Genomic DNA, 21,962 nt, shown 5'->3' with positions numbered 1-21,962 from the left:
GGCCACTGACGCAAGGACTTCTGAGTGATTCCACATCTCTGTCCTTTGTGCTCAGAAGCTCCTATTTGACCCCGAGGCCCTGGACACCACCCTGCGGATACATCACCAGCGGCCCCTCACCCTCTGGGTTCTGCTGGATTTGGCCACAGGGATCTGGGCAGCAAAGTGAGGGAGAGGAGAGAAGTAGGGGTCTTTACTCTCTGCGTGCTCCCCATGGGGCTGGCCGTGTCCCTTCCCAGGAGGCTTGAGGGTTCAGCTGCTGTCAGAGGGGCTGTCACCTGCTGGCCCCCCCACAGCTCCCTTACTTCCTCCTCCTGGTGGGGGTAACAGATGCTGCTGTGGCTTCCCTCACCCTCCCCACCCCTCTGTGCAGACTGCCTTAGGAAACCTTCTGTGAGCTGCCTGGTTTGACAGAGTATGCCTGTGGCTCTTCGCAGGTACACACTGGACATGCAGGATGGACATTAGAAATGTGTTTAGCTGTGATTCAAATCCTGCACGTTGACACTTCCCCTGCTTTCTGTCCTGAGGTGACCCAAGGCCCCTCACCCTTGCCCGTCCCTGAGCTCACTGCTATACTGAGGCACTTTCTGGTATGGCCAGAGGGTCCTGCCAGCCCCACAGCAGGGGGGGCTTTCTTGCATTTGTCCGTGAGCATCTGCGGGTGCACATTACTAAAAACACATTCTACCAACTATCTAGGCTGTGAAGGGTGCCTGCTGTCTTCTATTTTGTAAATGGAATTGAAAAATCTCATCATAGAGGTCGGGTGTGGTGGCTCGCGTCTGTAATCCCAGCACTCTGAGAGGTGGATCCCTTGAGGCAAATGGATCCCTTGAGCTCAAGAGTTCCAGACCAGCCTGAGCAAGAGCAAGACCCTGAATCTACTAAAAATAGAAAAACTAGCTGGGCTCAGTAGTTTGCGCCTATAATCCTAGCAGTCTGGGAGGCCAAGGCTGGTGGATTGCCTGAGCTCAGGAGTTCGAGACCAGCCTGAGCAAGAGCAAGACTCCATCTCTACTAAAAATCGAAACATTACCTGGGCATTAGGGCAGGTGCCTGTAGTCCCAACTACTTGGGAGGCTGAGGCAAGAGAGCATTTTAAGCCCAAGGGTCTGAGGTTGCTGTGAGGCTATGATGATGCTATGGCACTCTACCCAGGCCGACACAGTAAGATTATGTCTCAAAAAAAAAAAAAAAAAAGAAAGAAAGAAAAATATTGTAATAGAAAACAAGAAGCATTTTCAGTTCCTAAATTAGAGAATGTATGGTAATAAATCAAGACTGACTAATAATCACAGAAAAATGTTAATACGATTTAATCTTAAAAATATTTCTAACATATTAGAAAAATTATATTTCAGCTAATATGTGGTTAGCCTATTGTGAATGTATGCAAATATCTCTGGAAATATTAATATATACTGCTAGTTTTAGCTAATTAAAGAAATGATTTTAGGAGGAGTAGCTCCCTGATAATTTAATCACTGCTCGGTCTTTGCAGATAATTATAGTATTTGTTACTTGTTCTCTCTGATTTTCCAAGGAAGGAGAAATCTGATATAATCTTTTACTACATGAGTCAAAAATTAAATTTATTTAATTGTGAAAATTATTCTCATCTGAACACTTTAGAGCCCAGTTCCAGAAAATTTCTCTCTTTTAGAATATTTCAGTGTTTCATTTTATATAACTTTAACTCTGGGCTTGCCAAGGAAGCAAATAACTCTACGACCAATAAAATGCAATTATGCTTAAATTGTTTAGGACAAACTATCTCTTATGAAGGTTCCCTTATGCTTATACTTTATGAATACTCTTCTCACAAGGACTTTAAAAAGATATAATTAAAAAATTGTTCTTGAATTTTTGAATATACATTTGAAATTTCATCTCTCCCTCCCTCCTCTCGCTCTGTCTCCCAGGTGAGAGTGCAGTAGCCTTATCTCAGCTCCCTGCAACCTTTGAACTCCTGGGCTCAAGAGATCCTCCTGGAACTACAGGCTTGTGTCATGATGCCTAATTATTTTTGTAGAGACTGATTTTACTATGTCACTCAGGCTGGTCTCAAGCTCCTGGTCTCAACCAATCCTCCTGCCTCAGACTCACAAATTGCTAAGATTATAGGCATAAACCACTGTGCACAGCAGGAATAATTTAAGAAGTGTTATTAATTAAAGCATTTTAAAAAATAAAGTGGAATGATTGATCCTTAAGTGTCTCATGATAATGGGGTGGTCAAATAAATGAGCGTGCACTCCACTGATATAATCCATATTAAAGAAAATCTTATTCAGTCTTTACAGTTGGGATTTTTCAGAGTTCTTAAAAATACTGTATAACTTTAACTAAACTTAAGTGAAAAAGTCAAAATTATTTATATCAGCATGACCAAAATAATCTGTAGAAGAAAAAAAAAAAGGAACTGTATCAAAAATGTTAGGTAGGTCCTCCAAAGGGGTGGGACCATACAAGTAGAGTCTCTGAATCTGAAAATCTGCGATTCAAAATGCACCAAAATCTGAAACTTTTTGAGCATTGATAAGAATGCTCAAAAGAAATGGTCATTGGAATTATTGTGGATTTCAGATTTTCAGATTAGGGATGCTCAAGTGGTAAGTGCAACGAAAATATTCCAAAAGGCAAAATTTAACACTTGTGGTCTTAAACATTTAGGATAAGGGACACTCAACCTGTCTGAGAGTTTGAATTTCTTATTTCCTATTTCTATTAATGGAAAGTTCCAAACCCCATATAATAAAGAGATTTGTTCTGTACTGAATGTGCATAATTGTGGTCCAGGCAACACAGCATCAAAAGACCCTGAGAAAATGCACCCAGGAGGTCAGATTATAGCATAGTTTCGTGTATCCCAGGGAGATATGAATCCTGGTGAAATCATAAAAGTACATGGAAGGTGCACGTTGGTTTGGCCTCAGAAAGCAGGACAATACGAAGCAGGGCATGGAGTTTTAGATGGATTTAGAGATTCTTCGATTTGTAATTAGTTAAAGAAGTAAAGCTTTGTCTAAAGGCTTGGAATCAGTAGGAGGGGTGTATTAGGACAAGGAAGCCTGCTAATCACAGAACAGTCCACAGTACGCAGTGACCCTTCTGCAGACTGACGGCAGCAGGTGTGACCCAGCCGCCCACTGCCATACCCTGGAGCCAGTCCATTAGTCTCAGGAATTATTTCAACGCTAACGCTGGTGAGTCTCAGCCCCACAAGGGAGGGTGCAGGAGGCGTGTCCATTCCCCCTACTTGAAGGTTTTTCTGGGGTTCCCCCGGCCAAGAGCGCATCTGCTCAGTCAGCAGGAGCTGCCGGATTTTGTTTTCAGTTTGTACCTTAATCCCTAAATCATATACCTGGTACATAGCAGGTGCTCAGGAATAAGTGCTGGTGAGGAACAGTCAGGACCCACCGGGTCATAGGCTACAAAGGCAGCGTGGCCTGTGAGTGGGGAGCAGGGGCCTTCTCATCTCAGCAGGAGAAAGGGCCGCGGGTGTCCTCCAGGGTGCCGGGCCTGGGGATACAGGGATGAGCGCCCACGCCCAGCCTCCCGGCACCGGTGCAGAGCTGGTCCTGGGTCAAAGGACAGATGCCCACGGCAGGAGAAAGAAAGGAGCAAGGCAGTAACGAGGCTCTTGAGAAGGTCTGGTTACTGCACACCCTACACCACAGCTACAGGCATGGCCATGTGACTCACTTTGGCCAATGAGATAAAAGCAGACATTCCATAGGACTTGCCTTGGCCAATGGAATACAAATGAAGGTCCCATGTGACTTGTTTTGGCCAATAAAATGAGAGCAACGATCCCATGTGACTTGCCTTGACCAATGAAATACGAGCGAAGGGCCCATGTGCCTGCTTTGGCCAATGAACTTGCCACAGCCAATGAAATGCCAATAGGGGTCTCATGTGATGTGGCTTGGCCGGTGAAATACAAACAGAGTTGTGGGGCTCTGTGAGCCTGCCTTGGTTCATCAATGACCTTGTTTCTGCCCTCAGGTTGGGTGTCCTCGCTCCAGTTCACAGCTGCCCATTGGCCAGGGAAGGGCATAGCAGGTGAGTGAGGTGGAGCGGCCGAGTATGGGGCAGCTGGCAGGTGACCAGACTACTCGCTGCAGCACACTCACCTGCAATGTGCTGGTGACTGCGGTGACGGGCCTGCCTGCATGTTCCACCCTGTCCCTGAGGTCAGTGTGGGCAAGTCTGGCCTCCCTCCGGCGCAGCTTCCTTGGGGAGGGGCAGCACCTGTGCCAGCGTTTTGGACGGGGGCCCATCCTCTGCCTGACCAAGACCCCAGCTAGGCCCGTTCCCAGAGGTGCGTGCTGACTAGGGTGGCCTTCCTCTTGTTTCTATATTCTGGGTCTTCCTGCAGCAGGTGGACACTGTAATGGGGTGTTCACTGCTGGTTAGAAAGTGCATTGCAGGCGTCCCGGTCCCAAGGCTCTGACCTCCGTCCCAACATCCTTTTCTGGTGAGTAGGGGCAGCCGGGTCTGGGGTCGTTACTCCCCCATTGCAGCGCTGCAGGTTCACGTGGCTGCCGGGCCGGTGAGGGGACCGGGGTGATTCCCCGGGGCTGCTTTCTGGAGCCTCTGCATCCAGTGCAGTGCTCTTGGGCGGGGCTCCCACGCGGGGTCTGGGACTCAGGTTCTAGTTTGGGTGATTCATGGGTGGGTGCGAGCAGGGGGGCTGGACGGAGGGAATACCCAGATGGTTGTCCAGTCCGTGGAGCCTCCGTCCCATCCAGTAGGAGGCATTTCCAATCTTCCCAGCCCGCTCCCCGGGGAGCCCTGGTGTGGACCACCTACTCACCTGCTGTCTGGTGGCCTCCTGCAGAGGCCAGGGCGGCAGCGGGCAGCCAGCGGGTGCTGGACTGGGGTGCTGGCCGCTCCTGCGCACAAGCTTGATCCAGTTTTCAGAAGTGTCTATGACCTAAATGCAGTTGAGGAACGTTGTCTTGAGGCTGTGTTCAGATCGCACTTGTCACATGTAGAAATAGCAGTAAGTTCACACGTGTTACTCTGCGGCCGTAAATAAATGAGAAAAACGCATTCTTTGCTATGTTCGACAAAATGCGTTTGGTGGTGTGAACTTTCCTCTCTGAAACAGACATGTGACACCATCACCACAGCCTGGTGGCAGCGCATTTTAATCCTACAATTCATCTTTTAAGTGGTAAGTTTTTAGAAAACGGAGCCAAGTATTCATGCTAATACACGCGATGCCTGGACAGATGCCACATCGGTCAGTGACCAGCTTGACTGATCCCCCTGCCCCCGAGTTGGCGGAAGCTGTGACACCTGGCACAGGAAAGGCAGAGCGGGTTTCTGGACTGTGCTGTGTTTGCTGCTGGCTCAGCTGCCATAGCTTCTGGGCTGGGAGCAGACGCCCCACATGCGCGTTTGTGCACAACAGAGGTTCCCTGCAGACCAGTCTTAACTCAGAACTGCCAGTGTCCTCAGGACAGAACAAACCTGTGTTCCTTTTTTTTTTTCCAGCAATGTAGTGAATTAGTTCTATTGTGATCCATGATCTAGAACATTCAGACTTGCAACAATTTTGCATATTTTCTGTTGAAAGAAATATTTTTTTAAAAAAATTCAGTGTTATCATTAAAATGTTAAAACCTAGGTCTTAAAAATGTCACATTTACAGTGATGTTTCTGTAGGCTTATTCTTGTCAAGCACACACACATTAATTTCTGCACAGGCCTATGCATAAGAGGTTGGTGAAGATTTTATGAATGAATTTCCAACGTTAGCACAGAACCTCTCTTGTTGGCTGAGTGGGTCTGATGCACAGCAAAGGACTGGACGTTTTTTCAGTTATCCCCTGGGGAGCCACTTCGTGTAGGGTTCATGGGAGCCACAGATGCATGTGATTCCACCTGCTCAGAATTTATCATAAAAAGTAAGAACTTGGGGGAAGTGAAGGGAGCTAATATTTGCTGAGCTGTGGGGAGTGGGGCTTTTCACAGCACCCTCCAACTCTTGGGCTTAAGTGATTCTCTTGCCTCAGCCTCCCAAGTAGCTGAGACCATAGGTGCCCATCACACCGCCTGGCTATTTGTTGTTGTTGTTGTTGTAGCTGTCATTGTTGTTTGGCAGGCCCAGGCTCTGGCCTCTAGAGGGGGAGGTTGGGGTGCTGATAAGTGACGCAGGGGTAGGGGACAGTTTTCATACTCAGAATGACCCAGCTCTAAAAGGTGGCCTGGACTTCACCTGTGCCTAAGAATGTCTCAGACCCACTGTTCTAGGGACAATGGCTGCCCTTGGGCTGGACCATGTCACACAAGGAATTTGGGTTTGGAGATGGTTCTTTTTTGTGTTGAGACTGACTCTCACTCTGTTGCTGTGGGTAGAGTGCTGTGGCATCTCACAGCAACCTCAAACTCCTGGGCTCAAGTGATCCTCCTGCCTCAACCTCTCAAGTAGCTGGGAGTACAGGTGCCCACCACAATGCCTACTTAGTTTTTTTATTTTTAGTAGAGATAGGGTCTTGCTCTTGCTCAGGCTAGTCTTGAACTCCTGAGCTCAGGTGATCCATCTTCCTCAGCCTCCCAGAGTGCTGGGATCATAGGTGTGAGCCACTGCACCTTGCCAAGAGACAGTTCTCTGTAAAGATGAGGCCAGGTGAGTCCTGGTCTTTACTATTCAAGGAGGGCTTTCTCCTCATTCCTCTGGACCAGTGGTTCTCAACCTTCCTAATACTGTGGCCCTTTAATACCGTTCCTGTGGTTGTGACCTACAGGTTGAGAATCACTGCTCTGGACAGACAGGGCCAGGATGTGCTAGCCTGTCCTTACCCTCCACATCTGAGGGCGAAGAGGCACTGGGCTCAATGTCAGTGTGAGGCTGCGGGGACACGGGGTTTGGGGGGGATGGATAGAGGAGTGTGATCTATCTATGATGTTATTACATCTAGTAGCTTAGGACATGGATTTGGTAATCTGATGCTGAATTAATTGTCGCGTTCACTGTGGGCAGCTAAAGACATTGCACTTGGTGCCCACCAGGAGGTGGGCTAGTTGTGAGAGACACACTGGCCCTTGCTCAGGGAACAGTGCCTGACTCCGAATAAGCCGTGGATTTCAGGCTGTGGCTGTGACACTCAGTGGTGGATGGGGCATCCCCAGCCCCAGGCCCACACCTACAGTTCTTTGATTGGGCCAGAGTAACAAAGGGTAAGTGTGTGTGTGTGTGTGTGTGTTGTGGGGAGCTGGGGAGACCCACTTGCTTTGGGAGCACTTTGGGGGAGTTTCAGACCCAGCCCAGGAGGGGAGGGCTAAGACTCACGAGGGTGACCCATGGGTTAGCCTGCTGGATGTCTGCAGCCTGGGGGAGCCCCTTGGTATCCTCTTAGCCAGAGCACAGCCCCCACCTGCCATGTAGGAAGACCACCCAGGAGGGTGCTATGACCTACTGAGCGGCCTCCTGGACATCTGAGATGCAAGAGAGTGTTGAGCTGGTGAGGGAGTGCCACACCAGGAAGGGACCCAGGTAGGAGGTGGTGGGACCTGAGCCTGGAGATCTCTGTCTTTCAAGACCTGACACCCCTGGCAGGGCACAGCCACTGTTAGTGTCTTGTTTGGGGAAGTTGGGAGGGGCAGGGCAGGGTGAGAGTGTAAGGTGTCTGTCCTCTGGGGACGCTGTGCAGGCCAGCGGAGGACAGAGGGCTGTTTCCCCTCCCACCTCACGGGAGCACCGATGAGCCATTTCATTCATTTGATCCTTTGTTCATCCACACAGTTGAGCAGTCTGCGTACTTCACTTCTAGGCCTAGGACAGGATGTATGTGCTCAGTAGTCTTTTCTTGAGATTTGTAGAAATTCCTCGATATTTACAACAGTAATTCTCAGGAAGAAAGACAAAAGTCTAAACCCAATAAGACAAGACAGAACAGAAAGGCAGTGACCCCCAGGGGAGGCAAGTCTGTAGATCCCTGACTTCATCCAGTGGTGCTGCTGCTCTGCGGAGGGCTGGGCTGCTCTGGACTCTGCCTTCTGACCCAGTCCTGTAGGAGGGATGCTGGTGATGACCAGTCGACTAGGTGAGGAGGCCTGGTCTGGGGCTGCCCTCTGGTGTGAGCCCTATTGCCAGTGCTCTGGGGGCAGGTGGGCTCCATGGTGCCAGTTTGGACGGACCTCACGCCTCGCTCAGCCTCCTCGTTGGCTTCAGTTCTGTGCCTCAGACGGGATCTCGAGGGCCTCTACCTGGAGAACCCAGCTCTGACTCCCAGGGATTGCTGCAGACCAGGAATCTAATTCTGTGACTTAATGTTAAGAAACTTGACCAGGGGCACAGGAGATGGACTGCAGTGAGCAGCTTCCTGGGGCTCTCATCCCTGGCTGGACTCCGTCCTCTTCTCTCTATACACACTACCTGGTGTTGCAGAGGCCTCTGGGTGATGGAGGCAAAGTGGGAGGGCGACAATGTCTGTGCTTCTGGGTCACTCCCACTTGCATTTTCAGAGCCTGCCTGCAAATTCCTTCTGCACTGGTTCACGTGGACACAGGCAGGCTCCATGGGGTGGTTAGTGTAGACACAGGCAGGTTAGTATAGACATGGGCAGGCTCCATGGGGTGGTTAGTGTAGACACAGGCAGGTTAGTATAGACATGGGCAGGCTCCATGGGGTGGTTAGTGTAGACACGGGCAGGTTAGCATAGACACAGGCAGGCTCCCTGGGTGGGTTAGTGTGGACACAAGTAGGCTCCCTGGGTGGGTTACTGTAGACACGGGCAGATTCCCTGGGTGGGTTACTGTAGACACGGGCAGATTCGCTGGGTTGGTTACTGTAGACATAGGCAGGCTCTTGTGCTCTGGCTCTGGCTGTGCTGTGGCTGAGGATGCACCAAGGGGCTCCCTGGGCTGCAGATGTCCACTAGTTAGTGCACTGCCTGCTGCCTGTGCTGTGATGAAGGGAGGGGCTGTTGTGGCTCTGGATTGGGATCCCCAGGGCTTGGGGTGTCTGGACTGAGCATCATGATAGAAACCTGTCCTCTGTTCTTGTCCCTGCTGTCTGCTCACCACAGGCTGGGACGTGTGGCTCACTTTTCTGTCTCTGTTGTTCCTTCCTGAGGACCCACCCTGGTGTCCAGATGCTGGAAAAACTGGACCCACTGGGGCTGCGATGCCACGTGACCAACAGCCCGCAGAAAAGGGCTTCTTAAGGACCAGGGCAGGGCAGGGCAGACCCGGCGTGATCTCCGCTTACTGCAGGCCCAGCCTTCCTGCAGCTGGCTCTGACCTCTTCCACATTTGTTGGCCAGGTCTGAGCTCTCTTTGGTCCCTGGGATGGTCTATAGGTCACTTTCTGAGGAGTCCCAGCGTTAGTGTCAGTCCCTCTGTACTGTCCCTGGGACATAGATGGCCCATTCCTTCCTTCCTTTATTCACTTATTCAAGGGCCTTCGCCTCCTCTCTCTGGACCCTGAGGGAACATCAGAAAGGCAGGTGTTGGATCTATGTCCTGTTCTAATGAGACCTGTTCCCTGGGGCTTCATTTCCAGCTCAGGACAGCTCAGCTGTCCCCCAGGCAGGTGGAGCCTCTGATAGCCCAGAGAGATGAAAATACAAGGGGACGATAGACCCCAGACTGGACTCCCACCAAAGCCCAGAACCATCCCCAGAGCCAACCTGTTACCACACTGACCTGCCCAGGAGACGCCCCACGTCTATGCCAACCCACCCAGGGAGCCCGTGTTTATGCTAACCTGCCCGTGTCCGCACCAACCCACCCAGGGAGCCTGCCTGTGTCTGCACCAACCCACCAGGCAGCCTGCCTGTGTCTGCACCAACACACCCAGGGAGCCTGCCCGTGTCTGCACCAACCCACCCAGGGAGCCTGCCCCTGTCTGCACCATCCCACCAGGGAGCCTGCCTGTGTCTGCACCATCCCACCCAGGGAGCCTGCCCGTGTCTGCACCAACCCACCCAGGGAGCCTGCCCGTGTCTGCACCATCCCACCCAGGGAGCCTGCTCCTGTCTGCACCATCCCACCCAGGGAGCCTGCCTGTGTCTGCACCATCCCACCCAGGGAGCCTGCCCGTGTCCGCACCATCCCACCAGGGAGCCTGCCCGTGTCCGCACCATCCCACCCAGGGAGCCTGCCCGTGTCTGCACCAACCCACCAGGGAGCCTGCCCGTGTCTGAACCATCCCACCAGGGAGCCTGCCCGTGTCTGAACCATCCCACCCAGGGAGCCTGCCCGTGTCTGCACCAACCCACCCAGGGAGCCTGCCCGTGTCTGCACCAACCCACCCAGGGAGCCTGCCCGTGTCTGCACCAACCCACCCAGGGAGCCTGCCCGTGTCTGCACCAACCCACCCAGGGAGCCTGCCCGTGTCTGCACCAACCCACCCAGGGAGCCTGCCCGTGTCTGCACCAACCCACCCAGGGAGCCTGCCCGTGTCTGCACCAACCCACCCAGGGAGCCTGCCCGTGTCTGCACCAACCCACCCAGGGAGCCTGCCCGTGTCTGCACCAACCCACCCAGGGAGCCTGCCCGTGTCTGCACCATCCCACCCAGGGAGCCTGCCCGTGTCTGCACCAACCCACCAGGGAGCCTGCCCGTGTCCGCACCAACCCACCCAGGGAGCCTGCCCGTGTCTGCACCAACCCACCAGGGAGCCTGCCTGTGTCCACACCATCCCACCAGGGAGCCTGCCCGTGTCCGCACCATCCCACCAGGGAGCCTGCCCGTGTCTGCACCATCCCACCCAGGGAGCCTGCCTGTGTCCGCACCAACCCACCAGGGAGCCTGCCCGTGTCCGCACCAACCCACCCAGAGAGCCTGCCCGTGTCTGCACCAACCCACCCAGGGAGCCTGCCCGTGTCCGCACCAACCCACCCAGGGAGCCTGCCCGTGTCTGCACCAACCCACCCAGGGAGCCTGCCCGTGTCTGCACCAACCCACCCAGGGAGCCTGCCCGTGTCTGCACCATCCCACCCAGGGAGCCTGCCCGTGTCTGCACCATCCCACCCAGGGAGCCTGCCTGTGTCTGCACCATCCCACCCAGGGAGCCCGTGTTTATGCTAACCTGCCCGTGTCTGCACCCACCCATCCAGGGAGCCTGCCCGTGTCTGCACCATCCCACCCAGGGAGCCTGCCTGTGTCTGCACCAACCCCCCCAGGGAGCCTGCCCGTGTCTGCACCAACCCACCCAGGGAGCCTGCCCGTGTCTGCACCAACCCACCCAGGGAGCCTGCCCGTGTCTGCACCAACCCACCCAGGGAGCCTGCCCGTGTCTGCACCAACCCACCCAGGGAGCCTGCCCGTGTCTGCACCAACCCACCCAGGGAGCCTGCCCGTGTCTGCACCAACCCACCCAGGGAGCCTGCCCGTGTCTGCACCAACCCACCCAGGGAGCCTGCCCGTGTCTGCACCATCCCACCCAGGGAGCCTGCCTGTGTCTGCACCATCCCACCCAGGGAGCCCGTGTTTATGCTAACCTGCCCGTGTTTGCACCAACCCACCCAGGGAGCCTGCCCGTGTCTGCACCATCCCACCCAGGGAGCCTGCCTGTGTCTGCACCAACCCACCCAGGGAGCCCGTGTTTATGCTAACCTGCCCATGTCTGCACCAACCCACCCAGGGAGCCTGCCCGTGTCTGCACCAACCCACCCAGGGAGCCTGCCCGTGTCTGCACCAACCCACCCAGGGAGCCTGCCCTTGTCTGCACCAACCCACCCAGGGAGCCTGCCCGTGTCTGCACCAACCCACCCTGGGAGCCTGCCCGTGTCTGCACCAACCCACTCAGGGAGCCTGCCTGCGTCTACACTAACTGACCCGTGTCTGCACTAACCTGCCCAGGAGCCTGTCTGTTGTCCTCCTTGGTTGTCTTGAGGCCAGCTTGCTCTAAAAGTCACACTTACTGGGAGTCAATCTTCAGGAAGCAGCTCAGGAAGCTGATGAATGACTTCTGTTAATGGGCACATCCTGATTGATAACTTCCAGCTTCCCTAATCTCGATCCCAGCTTCCAGCTTGGGACCAGTAAGTGTGTCCTCAGCCTGTTAGATAGAAGTCCTGCCTTGATTTCCCCTCCTGTCCCCCGACCCTGCCCAGCAGCCCACTTCCAGCTCTACCTGTGACCTCCCCTTTTTCTTACTGTGAAGCTTCCTGCTTTTCTGCCCGCCTGGCTCTGCCAAGCCTGTCCTTCAGTACCAGGCTCTGAGTAAATAGCTTTTGCCTGTTTTCATTTGGGGGGTGTATTTGTTCATTTTCAGTACCCCCCATCCTATCTCAGTCTGCTTCTGGAAAAGTCTTGCTGTCTTGTAGAACCAGAGGTTGTTGGGCACGTTTTCCCCCCTGCCCCCCTAGTCTCAGAGGTGAGGCTGTGTGCTGTGTGACTATGGAGCAGGCTGGAGTGGAAACGCGTGTGCACCTGCAGCTCCTGCCTGCAGGCGTGAGATCGGGAGCTGCGAGGTGCTCAGCCTCTCTGAGGGTGTAGTGCCTAATGTCAATTATTTGTGGTGTTTATGACTTTGTTTTTGAGATAAATCAATAAATAAAAGGTAGAGGAAATATTATCAGCAGAGCTCTTATCATTCACCTTCAGATAAAGCTGGTAGGTGTGCCAGTTATTTTTAGTCTCCTGCAAATCCTGCTATTTTTTTTTTATTTTTTTATTTTGCATTATAGCTGTGGAACTATCCAAATGACTGAATGATGGCATGAAAATGATAATTCTATAATACTGAATTTGACTGTCCTGAAGAAAATTGGAGAACTGTAATCTCAAATCATTTCTGCAGAAAACACCTCTTCCCATTTCATTGTCCTTAAAGAAGCTGCCACTGGCGATGCTCACTCTAAATTGCCACCAACTCTGGCTGGAGGGAGCTGAGCAGAGGGCCACATGTCCCAGGCCGCACCATGTGGGACATAGGAGCCAACAGGGGGTCCTGGAGTGTCCCCTCCTCCTCTGGCATGGTGAGGTGGGAGTGCTGCTGAGGGGAGCAAGGGATGACTGCAGGCAGCTGTGCCCCCTCCTCCTGCTCCTCTGGAATGTCCTCCAGCCTCATTTTCCCTCCTGATGCCCCCCACCCCCGTCTCCTGGGCCCCTGTTCTGAGGCTGGCACACCCAGAGCAGACAGCTCTGTCCTCTCGGGGGAGATGCGGACACAGTCCCCGCCCCCTGCATCTGCGTCCCGGGGGCTCTCCCTGGCCCCATGCTGGGCTTTCACAGGCTGCGTCCTCATCCTGAGGCTCATGTGCCTTTCCTTACTCTGGACCTGTGTTTTAGGTAAGAACAGTCTCCACGCTGGTCCAGCTCCAGAAGTAAGGACATTTAAGTCTCCTCTTGGCTGACCCAGCCACAGGGGATTTTATTTTTTGGTTTTGGAATCTAAGTTGAAGGGCCAGATTCTGTGGTTTATATTCCCTGTCTTCCGTCAGTTGCCTATATGGGAGGATGCTGGGACTGTGAGCATCGCTGTCCATAAGCTACTGAACATGTGGCTGCTACCTGTAATATCTGGGATTTGCTTCCCCACAAGCAGAGCCCAGATGAGGAGATGTGTATAGGGGTGGCCCCAAGAGCACCTGCCTTAGGAGGTGTGAGAAAAGGGAGAAGCTGGGGTGTGTGGGGGGGCAAACATGTGGGCCACTGAGCTCAACCCATAGGAGAAACCTTGGGGTGTCTGAAGCATCTTCTGGGATCCCATGGAAGGAAGGGGCTTTGGACTTGTCCCCCAGTGTCCACCCCTGGATGGCTTTAGGCTGCTGGGGACACCCACCCCTGCTGATCTGGCCTGCCCTGGGGATGGTGTCTCAGGTACTGCCACCTCCTGGACAGGCTAAGGGGCTTGGGAGGGCACTGGGGCTGCTGCTCTTCTGCCCCAAATATCTGGAGACAAGAGCCAGTGCCATGCCGGGATGGTCCTGGGGTGACCAGCCCCACTGTGGCCTCTAGGCTGGTGGTCACAAGACTTCTGCGTGGAAGCTTGAGGGGGCAAGGGTGGATCCAGGGAGTCTTTCCATCCAGGGGGTCTTAGACCCTCACCACTCTTGCACCTGTGTGTTCACTGCGGCATCCTGGGTAGGGTGGGGATGCAGCCTGCTTTTCTGCCGAAGCTAGTTTTAAAGCAAACTAGCAGCAAAGTGTTCTAATTTTCTTGTCACTGAGATAAAAGTATAAAACTAGAGCTCTGAGTGGTGTTTGAAGCACCTTTGCATGAGTGACCCTGGTTTAACTTCATTTCTCATCCAAACCTGAGCTGGGGGTGGGGCACTGGAGGGGGAAGAGAGGGGAATCGATGGCTGGAGCCGAAACTCCTCCAGCCTCACCTTCTGGTGGGGGTGGGGGGTGGGCAGGATGGACACTGGAAGTAAACGGGAAGAGAATTATATGGCAATATTTTTTCAAGGAAAGTTATTAAAATATTGACATTTCATCTGCACAGCCTTACCCCTCAGACAGGGCTGATTCAATCACATCTAGCCCATGTGCTCTGTACTCTGTATCAATCAGGTTCTTTTGGAAGCAGCAGACATACATACTTTCATTTTTGGAGGCTTTCCTGGAATTTATTCCAATCTTCCAATAGCTTTTTAAAACAATTCTCATTACTAAAAATACGAAGATGAGTGTCCTGCATGCTTAGAACGCTGTTGTTGTTGTGATGGTAGTGACGTTTCCCAGCACTTCCTTCAACAGAGAACCACCCAGAAACACAGAGGCTGTGGGCTCGCGTGTCTGAGCCCAGGGCAGCTCAGTGCACACTACAGCATTACGTACATGGGTAAAATGAATCAGGTGCCAACATCGGCAGGCCTGCTGGGTTCAGTGGCCAGAAGATGGGAGAGCTCAGGTGCGGGCGTGAGAGTGAGCACTGAGGTGGGAGTCTGTGTGCACACGTGTGCATAAGTGTTTGAATGAGAACAGACATTCTTCATGTTTAAACACAAAGCATGCCCTCAAGAGTGACAGGAATGAGCTGCGTTTCTGAGAGAAGCTTTCTGAGAGGTTTCCACTTAGAGTGGCATCCCCACTGTCGCTGTTTCAGGCAGGGTGTGCTGTGTGCTGCAGGGCTGAGCAGCACTCTGGCTTCTACTCATGAGATGCTCGGAGCAAACTTCTTCCTCAGGACAAATAAAAAACTTCCTAGAGACGTTGCCAAATGTCCCCTGGGGTTGGCATCTTCCCAGCTGAGAATCACATATTGGAGGTGGTCTCTTAAAATGGACCACAGGATGTGCCATGTGGCCTGTCCCCTTCCTCCCTCACCGCCTGGGTGTGGGGAGCCAGTAGAGGTGTGACCACAGAGATGTCACACTTCACTTTTCTTTTTCATTAAATCATAGCTGTGTACATTAATGCCATCATGGATCACCATACACTGGTTTTATAGACCGTTTGACACATTTCATCACACTGGTTAACATAGCCTTCCTGGCATTTTCTTAGTTATTATGTTAAGACATTTATATTCTACATTTACTAAGTTTCACATGTACCCTTGTAAGATGCACCGCAGGTGTAATCCCACCAATCACCCTCCCTCCACTCATCCTCCCCCCTCCCTCCCCTCCCTTTCCCCCTTCCCCCTTCCCCCTATTCTTAGGTTATAACTGGGTTATAGCTTTCATGCGAAAGCCATAAATTAGTTTCATAGTAGGGCTGAGTACAATGGATACTTTTTCTTCCATTCTTGAGATAGTTTACTAAGAAGAATATGTTCCAGCTCCATCCATGTAAACATGAAAGAGGTAAAGTCTCCATCTTTCTTTAAGGCTGCATAATATTCCATGGTGTACATATACCAGAATTTATGAATCCATTTGTGGATTGATGGGTGCTTGGGCTTTTTCCATCACTTAGCAATTACCAATTGGGCTGCAATAAACCTTCTGGTACAAATATCTTTGTTATAGTGTGATTTTTGGTCTTCTGGGTATATACCTAGTAGAGGAATTATAGGATTGAATGGCAGGTCTATTTTTAGATCTCTAAGTGTTCTCCAAACATCTTTCCAAAAGGAATGTATTAGTTTGCATTCCCACCAGCAGGGTAGAAGTGTTCCCATTTCTTCACATCCACGCCGACATCTCTGGTCTTGGGATTTTGTGATATGGGCTAATCTTACTGGAGTTAGATGGTATCTCAAAGTGGTTTTGATTTGCATTTCTCTGATGATTAAGGATTATGAGCTTTTTTCACATGTCTGTAGGCCATGCACCTGTCTTCTTCAGAGAATTTTCTCTTCAAGTCCCTTGCCCAGCCTGCGATGGGATCACTTGTTCTTTTCTTGCTTATATGTTTGAGTTCTCTGTGGATTCTGGTTATTAAACCTTTGTTGGAGACATAACCTGCAAATATCTTCTCCCATTCTGAGGGCCGTTTGCTTGCTTTACTTACTGTGTTCTTGGCTGTGCAGAAACTTTTTAGTTTGATCAGGTCCCAGAGTGTATTTTTGAAGCTGCTTCAATTGCCTGGGGGGTCCTCCTCATAAAATACTCACCCAGACCGATTTCTTCAGGGTTTTTTTCTGCACTCTCTTCTAGTATTTTTATAGTTTCATGTCTTAAGTTTAAAATTTAATCCAGTGAGAGTCTATCTTAGTTTTTGGTGAAAGATGTGGGTCCAGTTTCAGTCTTCTACAGGTTGCCAGCCAGTTCACCCAGCACCATTTGTTAAATAGGGAATCTTTTCCCCACTGAATGTTTTTAATTGGCTTGTCAAAGATCAAATAACGGTAAGTAGCTGGGTTCATCTCTTGGTTCTCTATTCTGTTCCAGACATCTACTTCTCTGTTTTTGTGCCAGAACTATGCTGTTTTGATCACTATCGATTTATAGTATAGTCTGAGGTCTGGTAGCGTGATTCTTCCTGCTTTGCTTTTATTTCTGAGTAATGTCTTGGCTATTCAAGGTTTTTTTCTGATTCCATATAAAACAAAGTATTATTTTTTAAGATCTTTAAAGTATGATAGTGGAGCTTTAATAGGGATTGCACTAAAATTGTATATTGCTTTGGGTAGTATGGACATTTTAACAATGTTGATTCTTCCCAGCCATAAGCATGGTATGTTTTTCCATTTGTTAACATTTTCAGCTATTTCTTTTCTTAGAGTTTCATAGTTCTCTTTATGGAGATCTTTCACGTCCTTTGTTAGATAAACTACCAAATATTTCATCTTCTTTGGCACTACTTTGAATGGGATAAAGTCCTTAACTGTTTTTTCAGCTTGACTATTGTTGGTATATATGAAGGCTACCGATTTATAAATGTTGATTTTGTAACCTGAGATGCTGCTGTATTCCTTGATCACTTCTAGAAGTTTTGAAGTAGAATACCTGGTGTTTTCCAGATATACAATCATATCATCCGGGAAGAGTGAAAGTTGATCTCTTCTGACCCTCTATGGATACCCTTGATCACCTTTTCTTCCCTAATTGCAATGACTAAAACTTCCATTACAATGTTAAAGAGCAGTGGAGACAATGGGCCTGCCTTGTCTGGTTCCTGATATGAGTGGAAATGATTTCAATTTAACTTGATTCAATGTGATATTGGCTGTGGGTTTGCTGTAGATGGCCTCTATCAGTTTAAGAAATGTCCCTTCTATACCAATTTTCTTAAGTGTTCTGGTCATGAAGGGATGCTGGATATTATCAAAAGCTTTTTCTTCATTGATTGAGAGAATCATATGGTGTTTGTTTTTTAATTTGTTTATGTGCTGAATTATATTTATAGATTTATGTATATTGAACCAGCCTTGAGACCCTGGGATAAAACCGACTTGGTCATGATGTATAATTTGTTTGATGTGTTACTGGATTCTGTTTGTTAGGATCTTGTTGAATATTTTTGCATCTATATTCATTAGTGATGATTTTTTTTTCTTGTTGGGTCTTTTCCTGGTTTGGGGATCAGGGTGATGTTTGCTTCATAGAACGTGTTGGGTAGTCATCCTTTTTTTTCTACATTTTGGAACACGTTGAGTAATATAGGTACTAATTCCTCTTTAAAGGTTTGGTAGAATCCTGATGTGAAGCCATCTGGTCCTGGGCTTTTCTTTTTAGGGAGATTTCGTATGGTTGATGCTGTTTCAGAACTTTATATGGGCCTGTTCAACATTTCCACTTGATTCTGGCTAAGTCTTGGAAGGTGACTTGCTTCCAAGTATTGGTTAATTTCCTTCAGATTTTCATATATTGGAGAATAAAGTTTCGTGTAATATTCATTAAGAATTTTTTGAATTTCTGAGGAGTCTGTTGTTATTTAGTCTTTGTCGTTTCTGATTAATGAGATTAGAGATTTTACTCATTTTTTCCTGTTTAGGTTAGCCAAAGGTATCTATTTTATTGACCTTTTCAAAAAACCAGCTTTTTGATTTATTGATCTGTTGTATAATTTTTTTGTTTTTAATTTCATTTAATTCTGCTCTAATTTTGGTTATTTCTTTTCTTTTACTGGGTTTGGGGTTGGAATGTTCTTCCTTTTCCAGTTGCTTGAGATGTCCCATTAAGTTGTTAACTTTCTCTCTTTCCGTTCTCTTGAGGAAGGCTTGCGGTGCTATAAATTTCCCTCTTAGGACTGCCTATGTGGTATCCCGGAGTTTCTGATAATTCGTGTTTTCATTGTCGCTTTGTTCCTAAAATTTGGCAATTTCCTTTTTAATCTCATCTCTGACCCAGCTATCATTCAGCATAAGGTTATTTAACTTCCATGTTTTTGTATGAGTGTGCAGATTCCTGTTGTTACTGAGTTCAACTTTTATTCCATGGTGGTCCGAGAAGATGCAAAGAATAATTTCTATTCCTTTAAATTTACTGATGTTAGACTTGTGACCTAAGATGTGATCAATTTTGGAGTATGTTGGTGGGCTGATGAGAAGTATGTGTATTCAGTTTTGTTGGGATGAAATGTTCTGTAGATGTCTGCTAAATCCAAATGTTGGATGGTTAGGTTTAAATCTAAAATTTCTTTGCTCAGGTTCTTATTGGAAGATGTATCCAACATTGCCAAAGGAGTGTTGAAATCTCCGACTATTATGGAGCTGGAGGAAATCAAGTGGCTCATGTCTGTTAGAGTTTCTCTTATAAATTGAAGTGCATTCTGGTTGGGTACATAAATATTAATAATTGAAATCTCATCATATTGAGTATTACCCTTAACGAATATGAAGTGACCATTCTTATCCTTCCTTACTTTTGTTGGTTTAAAGCCTATTGTGTCTGCAAATAGAATTGCAACACCTGCTTTTTTCTGATTACCATCTGCCTGAAATATGGACGACCATCTTTTCAACCTGAGTCTATATTTATCTTTTAAGGTAATATGTGACTCTTTGTATGCAGCAAATATCTGGCCTGAGTTTTGTATCCAGTCAGCTAACCTGTGCCTCTTTAGAGGACAGTTTAAGCCATTCACATTAATGGAGAATATAGATAAGTCTGGTAAAATTTTGGGTATCGAGTTTTTCGAAAGTCCAGTGGACATTTTTAATCCTTTCGCCACTGTGGAAGTTGGAGTTTGATCAAAAGTTTCTGAGTAAGTTTACTTTTGTGGTAGAGAATTGGGCTGGTTATTATGGAGGATAGGTCTGAGAATATCCTGAAGAGCTGGTTTGGTTATGGTACATTTCTTCAACATATGAGTGTCGTTAAAGTATTTAATTTAATTTTTCCATCATAAATGAAACTCAGTTTAGCTGAATACAGGATCTGGGGTTGAAATTCATTTTGCTTTAGGAGATTAAAAGTCGATTACCACCCTCTTCTGGCTTGAAAAGTTTCAGCAGAGAGATCTGCAGTCATTCTAATATTCTTCCCTTTGTAGGTAATGGATTTCTTACGTCTGGCTGCTTTCAGAATTTTCTCCTTCATATTAACTTTAGTGAAGTTAATTATGATATGCCTGGCGGATGTCTTATTGGGATTGAGTTGTGCTGGGGTTCTGAAACTGTCTGCTATCTTAATTTCAGAATCTCTTGGCATGTCTGTAAAATTCTCTTTCATAATTTCATGGAGAAGGGCCTCTGTGCCTTGTGAGGCCACTTCATCAGTTTCAGGGATTCCAATGAGGTGGATATTAGCCTTCTTTGAATTGTCCCAGAGCTCTCTGAGAGAATGATCCATTTTTGCTCTCCATTTCTCTTCCTTTTTGAGAATTTGGGAGAATTCAAAGGCTTTGTCTTCAATGTCAGAAATCCTTTCTTCTGCTTGCTCCATTCTGTTACTGAGGGATTCTACTGTATTTTTTAGATCTTTGAGGGCTGCAAATTCTTGCTTCAGTGCATTGAAATCTTTTGTGGTTTTGTCTTTAAATTTGTTAAATTCATGAGACAACTTTTGAATTTGTCCTTGAATTTCTAATTCCAAGTTTTGAATTTCTCCTCAAATTTCTAATTCCAAATTTTCCTTCATTCTATCAATGTTGTTTGCAATTGAAATTCTGAATTCGATTTCTGACATCTCAGCCACCTTTTTATGAATGGGATCTCAATTACATCTTCAATTATCTTTCCTTGGGGGTGGTTTGATCTTTTCTTATTCATGTTACCATAGTTTTCCTGCTGATTCCACCCCATGATTATTTTACACCATTTGATTTTTCCCCTGGAGCTTTGTCAAGGACCCATACAGTGCTATGGCCTGGGAAACTGGGGACCAGTTTGATGTGGTGGGGCTAAGTGGTTCTGTCTTTTTTTCATCTGGTCTCTGTCCAACCCTAGTGAAACAGTTACTCTGGATTGAAGTCTCTGCTGTGGAGAAGTACCAGCATTTAAGTCACCCTGCCCCCCACAGACAACAATTGGAAAAGGAAAATCAAACCTTCCTACAACCACACACCCAGGGCACCACTTGAATAGTCCTTGGGCGATTGGCTCAGTTCAAAGGGTCCAAATCAATTGTCTCAGTCAGCACCTGTCTCAGGTGGAAGAGTTTAAAAGTTCTCTGGCAACTGGATCACGGGAGTCTGGTGACAACTCAAATATGACTTGCTCTGGTGCTCCGTGAGGTCAAGAGGACCCACCCAGAAAATAGATGAGTCTGGGAAGGTTGATGCCTCCTTCCCCACCTTGCACCTCTGTCACACCCAGTCACTGATAGCCCTGCAGGGCTGTGACCCAGTTGCCTCTAGTGAGCAGATACTCCAGGGGTTCTCACCTGCCTGAATCACAAGGAAATCTATATCTGCTTGTCCAGGCCACTGTGCTCTGCCTCTATCCAGTGGGGGTGGGGGGGGACGGGACGAGGCCTGACAACCTCGGGTGCTTGATGGAGGCTGGGTGGTGTTCACTCAGTTCCAGCCCCACCCCTGATTGATGTTACTGACAGAACAGAACAGACAACTTTGCGGGAATTTGTTTCTGTCCCTGCTAAATTCCCCTGCAGAAGAGAGGCTATTTTGAGTTCCCAGAGCCTGTGCCTCAGGCCCTGTCTTTGCTCCTGCAGGTTTGTATTCGGTTAGCTGTCATTTCTAGCCTCCTGCCTTCCTTTGTGTATAGGCTGACTGTCCCTTGAGGGCCAGGTCATCTTAGGCTCAATAAATGGTCCTCTGGGTCAGCCCTGCCCTGGGAATTTCCTGGCCCTGTGCATGTGTTTTCTAGTCCCCATGCTCTACCCAGGCTGGTATTGCCTCAGGTAAACCCTTTACTGATGGGGCCTGTGTTTCTGTCCCAGATCTATTCCGCGGTGGTTGCCACCTGAGAAGATGCTTGGCCTCCTCTGGTTGCGCAGGGAGACAGTGGGTGTGGCTTCGGGTGTGGCAACCTATTGTTGCCAAAAACAGCTGCTGCTCTCTGCCTCGGTGCACCACCGCTCCGGTGTGGTTCCCTCTCAGCCGACTGTCCTCTCCTCACTCTTGTGTTGCAGAATCAGCACTGACCAGCAGCTGTCCAGGCCCTGTCCACACACCTCAAGAAATCACCCAAGAATCTGGACTCCTGGTGGACAGGCCTCCAGACATCAGAGTGAGAGTGGAGGGGAGTGCTGGGAGCT

This window comes from Nycticebus coucang, chromosome 3, assembly GCF_027406575.1.
Source record: "Nycticebus coucang isolate mNycCou1 chromosome 3, mNycCou1.pri, whole genome shotgun sequence".
NCBI lineage: Eukaryota > Metazoa > Chordata > Mammalia > Primates > Lorisidae > Nycticebus > Nycticebus coucang.
The sequence above is the reverse complement of the archived record's forward strand: the minus strand, read 5'-3'. Positions refer to the sequence as shown.